At 41.4% G+C, this 11,369-nt stretch overlaps 1 pseudogene; it reads left to right on the forward strand.

Annotated features, from left to right (window-relative positions):
• The first annotated feature begins 744 nt into the window (after nt 1-744).
• On the forward strand, nt 745-1,848 carry LOC150041520 (enoyl-CoA hydratase, mitochondrial pseudogene; annotated as a pseudogene).
• The last annotated feature ends 9,521 nt before the right edge of the window (nt 1,849-11,369 follow it).

The following is an 11,369-nucleotide window of genomic DNA, read 5'->3' on the forward strand; positions in this document are numbered from 1 at the left end:
TTGATTTTTGGTTCTAATGCTTTATTCATGTCTTTCCCTTTTCCATGAGACTACAGTTTTTTTCCATTGTTTGAGTTAAATTAACATAAACTAATTACACAAAGGAGTTTTATTGTAATAATTACATATAAACATGCAATGCACGTTGATTACTATGTCTTTGCTGGTTAATTGAAGATAAAAGTTTTCCCTTGGCTGGCTTCCAACTGGCATCTTCAGATCTCAGTGTCCTGAATAGTTGGAATTAAAGGCATGAGCCCATGGTGAGCCTGTTTTTATTATTATTATTATTATTATTATTATTATTATTATTATTGTTAAAAGAATTCACAGATCAATAGCTCATTCATCAGAGTGTACAAGTCAGTGACCCAAGCATATTCATAGGCTTGTACATATATTACTAGAAGTGATTCTAGCGATTCTCAAACCCCTCCAAAGACTCATTTGTTACCTATCACTCCCCAAGTACCCCTGTCACGAGTAATGGATCTCCACAAACTTGTTACTGAGATTTCCCTGTTCTGAACATTCCATATGGATGGACTTGTACAGGAACTTAGAAGAAACAGAGAAGCCACATGTTGAGAGGTCACATTGGGAGTCTTTATTAGAATGCTGGCAACTGCAGGCACACTACTGTTTCAAAGACCTATAGCTCCTTAAATACACAACACTGTTAGAAAACTAAGCCATGAGAGTAGGAGAGGAAAGAAAGAGCAGGAGAACAATACCAAGGACACCGCTGGACGGGAGAGGCGCTGCTTGTCCTCCTGCCATGGCCTCCGTGCGTGCCCTCCTCCCCGGCGCCCGCGCCCTCCTCCCTGGCGCCCGCGACCCTGTGTGGCTCCCCTCCTGCTTCCCTATGCTGCGACCCTTCACCTCGAGGGCCAACTTTGAGTACATAGTTACAGAAAACAAGGGGAAAAATAGCAGTGTGGGGTTGATCCGGCTGAACCGACCCAAAGCACTCAACGCACTGTGCAACGGCCTGATTGAGGAGCTCAACCAGGCCCTGGAGGCCTTTGAGGAGGACCCAGATGTGGGGGCCATTGTGCTCACCGGCGGAGATAAGGCATTTGACGCTGGAGCTGATATAAAAGAAATGCAGAATCAGACATTCCAGGACTGTTACTCCAGCAAGTTTCTGAGTCACTGGGACCAGCTTACTCGGGTGAAGAAGCCAGTCATCGCCGCTGTCAATGGTTTTGCTCTTGGTGGGGGTTGTGAGCTTGCAATGATGTGTGACATCATCTATGCTGGTGAGAAAGCCCAGTTTGGACAACCAGAAATCCTGCTGGGAACCATCCCAGGTGCTGGAGGCACCCAGAGACTCACCCGTGCAGTCGGAAAGTCACTGGCAATGGAGATGGTCCTTACTGGTGATCGGATCTCTGCCCAGGATGCAAAGCAAGCAGGTTTGGTAAGCAAGGTTTTTCCTGTTGAAAAACTAGTTGAAGAGGCCATCCAGTGTACAGAAAAAACTGCAAGCAATTCCACAATTATAACAGCCATGGCCAAAGAGTCTGTAAATGCAGCTTTTGAAATGATGCTAACAGAGGGAAACAAGTTGGAGAAGAAACTCTTCTATTCAACCTTTGCTACTGCTGACCGGCGAGAAGGCATGGCTGCATTTGTGGAGAAGAGGAAGGCCAACTTCAAAGACCACTGAGAACAAGACAGTGCAGCCAGCCTATTTAGAAGCAAATTCCCCTCCTGAAGGGCAGTATGGCCACGGGGCTATGGCCTCTGCTCAAGCTCTTGTACTATGGCCAGCTGCCTTGGTGACAGTCAGGAGAGCTAATCAGGTTAGATGTGATCAGAGTACATTGTTCCAAATCAAACCCACTAAGATGCCTTCACATGTTTTCACTTCATCCGGGACTGGTATTTGCAGCAGTCGTCTCTTGTCCACTTGTGTTGGGTGGAAAGCAGTGCCGACCCCATCTGCAGCTGTGCATGTGATTGCTCAAGGGAGGCGCTCCTGTCTGCTGATTATGAACACAATTATTTGATTAAAGTGACTGTCTCAAAAAAAAAGAAGAACAATACCAACAACTCCACTGGAGAGCTGAAGTGAGACATCATGATGATTAGAGGAGAGCCATGAGATATGAGGCATGGCATCATGACACCTGATCTAGTCTGGACTTAAATAGGGTCCTTGGTCAGGGGGCAGGGTCACAGAAAGCATGAGAGTTGAGGACCCAAGACAGCAGGTCCAAGTCCTATCACCCCAGACCCCACCGCTGCCTCTAGGAATTCAGACATGCTCATCACCTGGAGGAAGGACTTCGCCTTTCTCCACCATGAAGACAGGATGACACCAGTCAAACCCAACTACCTATCATCCACCATGTAGCCAAGATGGAGTCGGTTAGACCCACTGTCCTTATTTTAGAATCATATAATGTATGGCCATTGGTACCTGCTTTCTTTCATAAGATCCATTTATATTGTACCACTTATGAGTATTTCACTTTTCAAATAGTCAAATACTTCCAACAAACATAACTATGCCCCATTTGATGTTGCCCAGGTTAGCCTCAAACTCTTGGGAAATTATGTGAGACTACTCATACAAGTCCTTGTGCAGCTGGGGCTAGGAATGTGCATTGTGCCTTGTCTTTGTGTGTGTGTGTGGGGGGGTCATGTGCCTTGAACTAGACCTGGGTGTTGTCCCTGAGCTCTTCAGCTCAAGGCTACCACCCTACCCATGAGCCAAGCCCCACTTCCATTTTCTAGAGGTTAATTGGAGATAAGAGTCTCAGGTCCTTTTGTGCCCAGGCTGGCTTTGAACCTTGATCCTCAGATCTCAGCCTCCTGAGTAGCTAGGATTACAGGTGTGAGCCACCATGCCCGGCTTATCTTCCCCCTCCCTAGGCATTTTGTTCATTGTAAAGCACTGTGTTGTAGCTAATATTTGAATTTCTCTAAGTACTAACAGTGTTGAGCATCTTTTCACATGCTTATTGGTCATTCTATTTTTTTCTTTAGAGGAAATGTCTTTCCACAGTATAAACGTTTTTAACTGCCTAGCACTTTCTTTTTTATTATCACTCATGTGGTTCTTAATATTTCCTGCCTGGTGTTGTGGGGCTTTTGTATTTCCTCAGCTACACTGAGAACACTATGAGGACAAAGACTGTGTATATATTTTTCCATTTGTGACTACTGGCAAAAATATTGTCACTGCCTAAACTGTTAATTGAAATTTCAATATGTGCTAGATACAGTGCCAACCACGTTACACACATAGTCTCCTCATTTTATATACACACTTTAATTGATAATGCTATTCTTCTGCTGTTACTGGTGAGCAGAGCCCATTTACATCACAGTCCTTCTCATATATCCAGTAGAGACCACCAGGGTTGTACCCATACTGCAGACAATGCCTTCTAGTGTTGTAGCTCAGCAGCAGACAACACTTACCAGTGTTGCAGCTTCACTGCTAGCTTGCTGCTGCTCCTATTGCATTCTCTGGTTCTTGTCTTTTACAGATGACATCCATGTACAACAAAGGATGAGTGCAAAGAATTGCATTCAAAAGATATATATCTGAGTAGAAGGTCACTGCAGTTTTGTCTCCAAGTGGCCAGTTCTAGAGATTTTTTTTGTGCAGCTTTTTCTTTTTGCCTGTTCAAGTGTTTTTTTTTTTTTTTTGTAAGTCGTGGGGCTTGAACTCATAGCCAGGGTCCTGAGCCTCTTTGCCAATTGAGGCTAGTGCTCTACCTATCTTGAGCTGCAGCAACACTTCCAAGTCTAGAGATTTTTATACCTTAGGCTGTGCTCTGATTAGTTGCCCCTATTATGGTTAGGTGTTTTGAAAGGTGACATTTTTATTGATTGTATCCCACAATGCTCTGATTGGCCATTAATTCCTAATTAGGGCATTCCTGTAAATCGTTTGCCCAGGGTCATGGGAAGGTTATTGTAACCGGAGGATGTGGAAAGAGCTAGGGAGGGACAGAAGTAAAATGCTTTGCTTCTCTGTTGGAACCGTGTTTGAAACAATGCTGCGTCTTTTGTATCTGGTTTATGCTTGCCAAGTCAAAATGCTGCTCAGGATCTCTGTGTCCTAACTAATTTGTCCTTCACTATGACCTTGTTATATTTGCCTCTGTACTGATCAAGAGATAGAATCAGAGTGGAATCCAGTTCCCTATTGAGGATCACATAATCAGAAAGTGGCCGAGAAGAGACTCAAAGCTCAATAACTCCTAGACCTATCCTTCCAAACACTGCTTCATTATGCAGTGTACACTACTACGATATCTGTCTCCTATACATGGATGAGAATAAATACTTTGCATTCATTAGTTTGTAAATTGCAGATAATAAATTCTGCCTTTATCTCATAAAGAACACTCATAAAGTTAATGTGCTTAGAAAATTCCTGAAGTTTTAGAAACATGAGATATTTTATATTATTTGCCTCTAAGGGTTGTGAAAAGGAGTGAAATTGGATGGTGGTAGTGCAGACATTTTCATGCCGGCTGTGTTGTAATGCTCTCCAAGTATTCTCCTCGGAAGGTTCTAATCTTTCCTGACAAGAAACACTTTCCTGGGGAGACAAAAAAAGGAATTCTCCAAAAACTAACCTCAATACAGATCCTGAGTCATCTTGGTGAAAAGAATATAAGGTTCTTCTAAAACAAATCTCAGTGGCTGTTTCCTTAACTGATAAAATCTTCTTATAACAATATCCCCCCCCTCCTTTTAATTTCCTTTCTACAGAGGCAGCTCGGCATACCTGACATCTAACCATGCTAATAGCCTCTCCGTTGCTGTGGGTTCTTTGGAATAAGTCAAGCTGTTGGAAGCTTTGTCTGGGCAAGGTGTGTAGCTGACATCTAAAGGAACTATTCCCTGGGGCCAGGCACTCATCCCAATAGAAAAGGAAGAGCTGCCAAGCCTGGAGGCACTGTGTGGGGACATGTTTTCAAAGCTTGCTGAATTTCAAATAGCAAATTTGACCATGCATACAAAGAAAAATGATTAAATATTCAGTCTATTTCCCCCCTTCCCTAATGCCATCTGCAGCAGAGACACAGTAGACCTTATCCTTTAAAAAAAAATTAAACCAAGACTATTGTCTCACTAAAGGATCCTCATATCTTGTCCCAGAATTCTGTGTTCCCTATCCAAGGCAATTGTAGGGAGAGAACAGAAGCAGGATACAGACCACTTAGTAAGTGTGTTTATATTCAGGAACCTGTGCAGAGACAGAAGAGGTTCATAAGTGAATCTGCTAGGGGTAGATAAGAGCTACAGGTCACCAGCACCACATGTGACCCACTGACAATACAAGCCATGTGCTTTGTGCCATAATTCTGGTTTAACAAGGCAATAAAGCAGGGGATGGGGTGAACAAAAAGTGCTTCTCAGATTGTATTTTGGTCACGTCTTCTGCCCTTTTCTTTTCTCTTCATAAATCCTGCCCACTGGTTTAGTTGACTGGGACTTTTGTGTATTGTTTGGCTTATGTACACACAGTACCTATGCGCTATCTTGTTATGCTTATGGCAGCACAAATTACTGTATATGAGGTGACAGAACCTCACATATAGTAATTTGTGCTGACAAGGTAAAGGGACCCAGGAAAGGAAAAATGTCACAGGAAAGAGAAAATAAAGCTAGATGTATACATCTTCTGTCTACCTCATTAAGATAGTATGTATTTTGAGGCCTGATTTCTTAACATTATGTCAAAATATTTTCAAAAGACTTTTCTTATGCTTAAGAGGTTATAGTCTGTGACTTATTCTTGAATTCATTTTCAGCTTTGTTTGCTACTAGCTGATTGGCTTTGAGAAATTCCCTCAACTCTTCTCTGAGCATGGATATCCTCATTCATAAAAGGTAGTCGAATTCCAATACTATGCTCTTCAATACATATCACATTGTTTTGTTTTACACCATGTAGCAGGATAATGTAGTTAGTATCATATGAGATACTACATGAAAAACATTTGAGATGGTGCTTGGCACGTATAAGTAAGTATTAAAAATGCTTCCATTATTTGTCTCTGGTTTCCAGTATTAAAAGAGTATATGGACTGTACTGAGTAAATATAGGTGAAGTTACCTTGAATATGGTGGTGGGGGGGAGAATTGGGTATCAACCTGGTCTAATGATAAATTCCATGAATGCTGACTCTTTTACCAGGTTCATGACCTAGTGTCACAGCCTCCATTTTTTTGCCAGTCCTTGGCCTTGAACTCAGGGCCTGAGCACTATCTTTGGGATTTCCCAAGGCTAGAGCTCTACCACTTGAGCCATAGCACCATTCCTAGTGTTCTTCTATGTATGTGGTACCAAAGGATCAAATCTGGGTCTTCTTGCATGCTAGGCAAGCACTCTACCACTAGGCCAAACTCCCGGCCCTCACAGCCTCTATTTTAAGCCTCAGATTCCTCATCAGTAAAATGGAGCTGATATCAATTGTACATGATTGTTATGACACATAAAATATAGAAGAGTAAATGTTTAATAGGTAGATATAACATGCTTTTTTGACATTTGAACTCAGAGCATCATACTTGCTATGTAAGTGCTCTAATGGTTGAGCCATGCCTTCAGTTCCTTTTGCTCTGGCTATTTTTGAGATAGGGTATTGATTTTTTCCCAAGCCAGTCTGGTCCATGTATCTCTTATTTAGGCTTCCTATCATGGCAAGCATTAAATACTCTTCCTACCTATTGGTTGGGCTGCAATCTCACAATTTTTTTTTCTTTGACCTGGCCTCAAACTACAACTTTGATCTCTAGATACCTAGTAGAATTATAATCATGAGTTGCTAGCACTTGGCTAGGTGTTAAGTTTTTGTGTTGTGTGCATGTGCCTGTCTGAGGACTTTACTCAGGCCTTGGCCACTATACCTAAGCTTTGTTCTCAAGTCTATTAGTGTTCCACTTGAGCTACAGCTCCACTTCCAGTTTGTTTGTGTGTGTGTGTGTGTGCGTGTGTGTGTGTGTGTGTGTGTGTGTGTGTATGTGTCTAACTGAATAGTCTCATGGACTTTTCTAATTGGGCTAGATTTGAATTGTGATTGTCAGATTTCAGCCACCTGAGTAGCGAGGAGTGAGCCACCAGCACTCAGTGCTAGGTGATGCTTTGAAAAATTATTTTCCTTTTGAAATTTGACATTTCAGGTTAATGGCACAATAATTGCATATATTCTGAGATACAGAATACAATGCATGCATTGTTGTGATAAACTTGTCAATATCTATAAGGATTCTTTATCACTCAATCAGCCTGAGCGAGAGAGACAGATTGGATTGAAAGATTCATCTGTACGAAGCTTGTCAGTGTCCAACACATTCAGCATGTTGTATGGGCCCCTCTACTTGTTAGGCAAGCACTCAACCACTTGAGCCAAATGACCCTTTTGCTTTTAATTTGTGTTTTGTAGGGTCTTTCACTTTTGTCTGGGACCAGTCTTATGTTATGATTCTTCTCCCCATAGTAGGTTCAATACTTTATTTATTTATTTATTTATTTATTTATTTATTTATTTATTTATGTCAGTCAGTCATAGGGCTTGAATTCTGGGCCTGGGTGCTGTCCCTGAGCTCTTCAGCTCAAGGCTACCACCCTATCCCTTGAGCCACAGTACCACTTCCAGTTTTCTAATGGTTAATGGGAGATAAGAGTCTCAAGGTCTTTATTGCACAGGCTGGCTTTGAATCACGATTCTCAGATCTCACCATCCCGAGTAGCTAGGATTACAGGCCTGAGCCATCATGCCTGGCTGGTTCAATACCTTTTGTACGTTCTAGATATCAAACCTATGCATGCTGTTTTAGATAGAACTTTTCAGGTCAGTGCCTGTTTTCAGGTCAGTCACTCTTTCTTGATGAATTCTAGCCACAGAGAAAGCCTCCACAGCCATGGGGATAAAACCCCAGGGATTTTTACACAATAGCAGAAATTTAGCCATTTGCCAATCTACCAGACCATCCATCCATTTTGGTAAGGGTTTTAATACTTTGGACAATCTGGAGAAAGTCAGAACTCTCTTCTCCCAAAGAAGGAATGAAAATTCTAACCCCCACTTGTTAGCTTGAAATGGCTATGCTCCTTTCCCCAGATTGGCCCACAAGGAGCCCTTTTGGTGCAGACAGCTGATAACCAGCTTCCTCCCTCCCACATTGAATTAACTTCCATTTGGTCAGTCACAGCCAAAAATGGTAACAGCAGACCCTCTTATCTAGTATTCGGTCGGCTGCTTTACATCTTAGCCGACCATAATGAAATCTTCTGCTCTCACATCCTACATGAAATCCCACCCTTAGCCTCCCTATGGATTATAAGAGCCTGCTTAGACAAAGACAAATTAACACTTTTTCCTCTCCCTCCACTGAGAGATCTAGTCTTGTCACCTCCTATGCTGACAATAAACTCCTCTGTACGTGACTGTGCCCACATGGTTTTCTGGGATGGGTGCATTCACCATTCATACACACATATTAGTGTACAGTTTGAGAAAGTTGAAAAAACTACTTTCTTTTCTGTAGCTGTTGCTAATTTTGACTATGGGAATTTGACTATATAGCTCTTCACTTTTGGCCTTAGGGATATGAACAATAAATCCATAGACTCAAATATTTTATTAATCATGGCTTGCCTCTCTTTTTCCAGAAAGGAGCACTTGAGAATGCATCAAAGAGGATTTGTTACAAGAGTGAAAATGAAATGTCTCATTTATACAAAATTGGATGAGGAGGTATTTGTCTTAATTCTTTGATTTGCTTTTGTCTGTGGTAAGCTGGCATGAAACTGCCCAAAGGATATTTGATCAAATTCTGGAAGGACTATGTGTATATATATATATATATATATATATATATATATATATATATATATATATGTGTGTGTGTGTGTGTGTGTGTGTGTGTGTATAGTCATGTGTATGTGTATATATATACATCTAATGCTGACACAGATATGTAAGAAATTATCATCACCCATTCAAATACATATATCACATTGTCTCCTAAAGAAAAGGAATATCCTTAGGTAATATAATAGTTACAGATGTTTCCACAGTTATAGTATTGCACATAAATGCATCTCTGAAGAACATTTTTTCTTGTTGTTAAATCTCAATTTCAATGGGCCCTACTTGCTACTGCTGAATGTGTATTTGCAACACTGAGGTTGATACATAATCTATGAATGCTCTTAAAATGCTAGGATCTCTCTTTTTTTTGCCAGTCCTGGGCTTGAGCTCAGGGCCTGAGCACTGTCCTTGGACTTTCTCAAGGCTAGAGCTCTACCACTTGAGCCTCAGCACCACTCCCGGCTTTTTTTTCTATGTATGTGGTACCGAGGAATCGAACCCGGATCTTTATGCATGCTAGGCAAGCACTTTAACCACTAGGCCAAACTCCCGGCCCAAGGCTAGGATCTCTTATAAGTAGAATCCTTTTTCGAGTACGCAAATGGCAGAGCTGGATCAAAAAATTGATTTAGTCACTGGAAGCTAAGTTTATTTTCCACTGGTGTTTGGAGTTTGGGAAAACCTGCATTGGGGACCACTTTATTTTTTTTTAATTTTTTATTGTAATTAATAAAAGGCTTACATGATATTTGCCAGATAAAAGGTGCATTAATTCACATACATTGATACCCTTTCACATGTCTTGGTACCCATTACCCTCCCCCCATCCCCTACCCCCGTCTGGGGACCACTTTAATTATGTTGACCATAATAAAATAATGTCCAGTTTTCATGTTCAGTTAGCCTCTGTGTCTTTCTTCACATAAGCAGCTTTAAAGCCTTTAAAAGGAGAACTAACCTCACGAATGTAACTATATACATTACCCCGACAATAAAATACAACTAAAAAAATGAAAGGAGAAGTATGTAATTGTAGATGGTCATTTGGAATTCTAAGGAAGGGGAGAAGCTTGAGAGGGCGTGGACCCTTCTGTAACCACAACTGTGGGAAAATGCAGAGGATTTAGCAACTATGGTTGCATGATGAGTGGAAGTTGAGGATTTGTAGACCAGAGAAATGAAAGGAGGTAGATACTGGTGGCTCACACCTATAATCCTAGCCACTCAGAAGGCTGAGATTTGAGGATCATGTTTCAAAGCCAGCCTGCAAATTTTGTGAGACTCTAATCGCTAATTATCCACCAACTAGCTAAATATAGAGGTGTGGCACAAGTGATAGAGTACCAGTCTTATGTGACATAGCATGCAAAGATGTGAGGTTCAGAGAGAGAGGGGGAGGGGGCAAAGGAGGGAGGAAAGAGGGCTGGGAGTTTGACCTAGAGGTAGATTGCTTGCCTAGCATGCACGAAGACCCGGGTTCAATTCCTTGATACCACATACATAGAAAAAAGCCAGTGGATTTAGTATGCCCTACATTCTGGATGGTTGGGTAAATGCCAAGTGGTGGAATTGCTGGGTCATAGGGGAGTTCTATGTTTAGCCTTTTGAGGCACTGCCACACTGCTTTCCATAGTGGTTGAACAAGTTTGCACTCCCACCAACAGTGTAGTAGTGATCCTTCCTGGCCACATCCCCTCCAGCATCTGTTATTATTCCTTTTCCTGATCCTGGCCATTCTAACTGGAGTGGAATCTTAGAGTTGTTTTGATTTGCATTTCTTTTATGACCAGAGATGTTGAGCATTTCTTCATGTGTCTATAGGCCATTTTTGTTTCTTCTTCAGAGAAGACTCTCTTTAAGTCTTTGGCCCATTTTTTAATGGGATGGTTGTTACTTTGGAGATTAGTTTTGGAGTGATGCAATTTTTTGAGTTGTTGATATATTTTAGATATGAGGCCTTTGTCCGTTGTTTGGTTGGTGAAGATCTTCTCCCACTCTGTAGGCTTCCTAATTAATTTACTAGCTATGTCCTTTGCCATACAAAAGCTCTGCAGTTTAATGCAGCATTATTCACCATAGCAAAGATATGGAACCAACCTAGATGCACCTCAGTTGATGAGTGGATCAACAAGTTGTGGTATTTTTACACAATGGAATTCTATGCTGCTGTCAGAAAAAATGACATCGACCCATTTGATAGGAAATGGAAAGACTTAGAAAAAAATCATATTAAGTGAAGTAAGCCAGACTCAAAGGAACTTAGGCTCAATGGTTTCCCTCATTTGTCATAATCAGTAGAAACCTTGGGCTCTGCTAGCAGAGATCTGCAATAGAGCAAAACCTTGATACATAAGGTCATATAGTATGAAGCTAAATGAAAAGACCTCCAGGATATTGAAACAAAAGCCATATAACGAATGACTCTTGTCCTTAATGTACTATGTTATCTCTCATCTCCTTTGCTGTCCCTTGGATATCTCATATTGTTACAGTATCTCACTTTGTTATCTGATATAC

Source organism: Megascapheus bottae, chromosome X (genome assembly GCF_031878675.1).
Source record: "Megascapheus bottae isolate mThoBot1 chromosome X, mThoBot2.hap1, whole genome shotgun sequence".
In the NCBI taxonomy this organism is placed as follows: domain Eukaryota; kingdom Metazoa; phylum Chordata; class Mammalia; order Rodentia; family Geomyidae; genus Megascapheus; species Megascapheus bottae.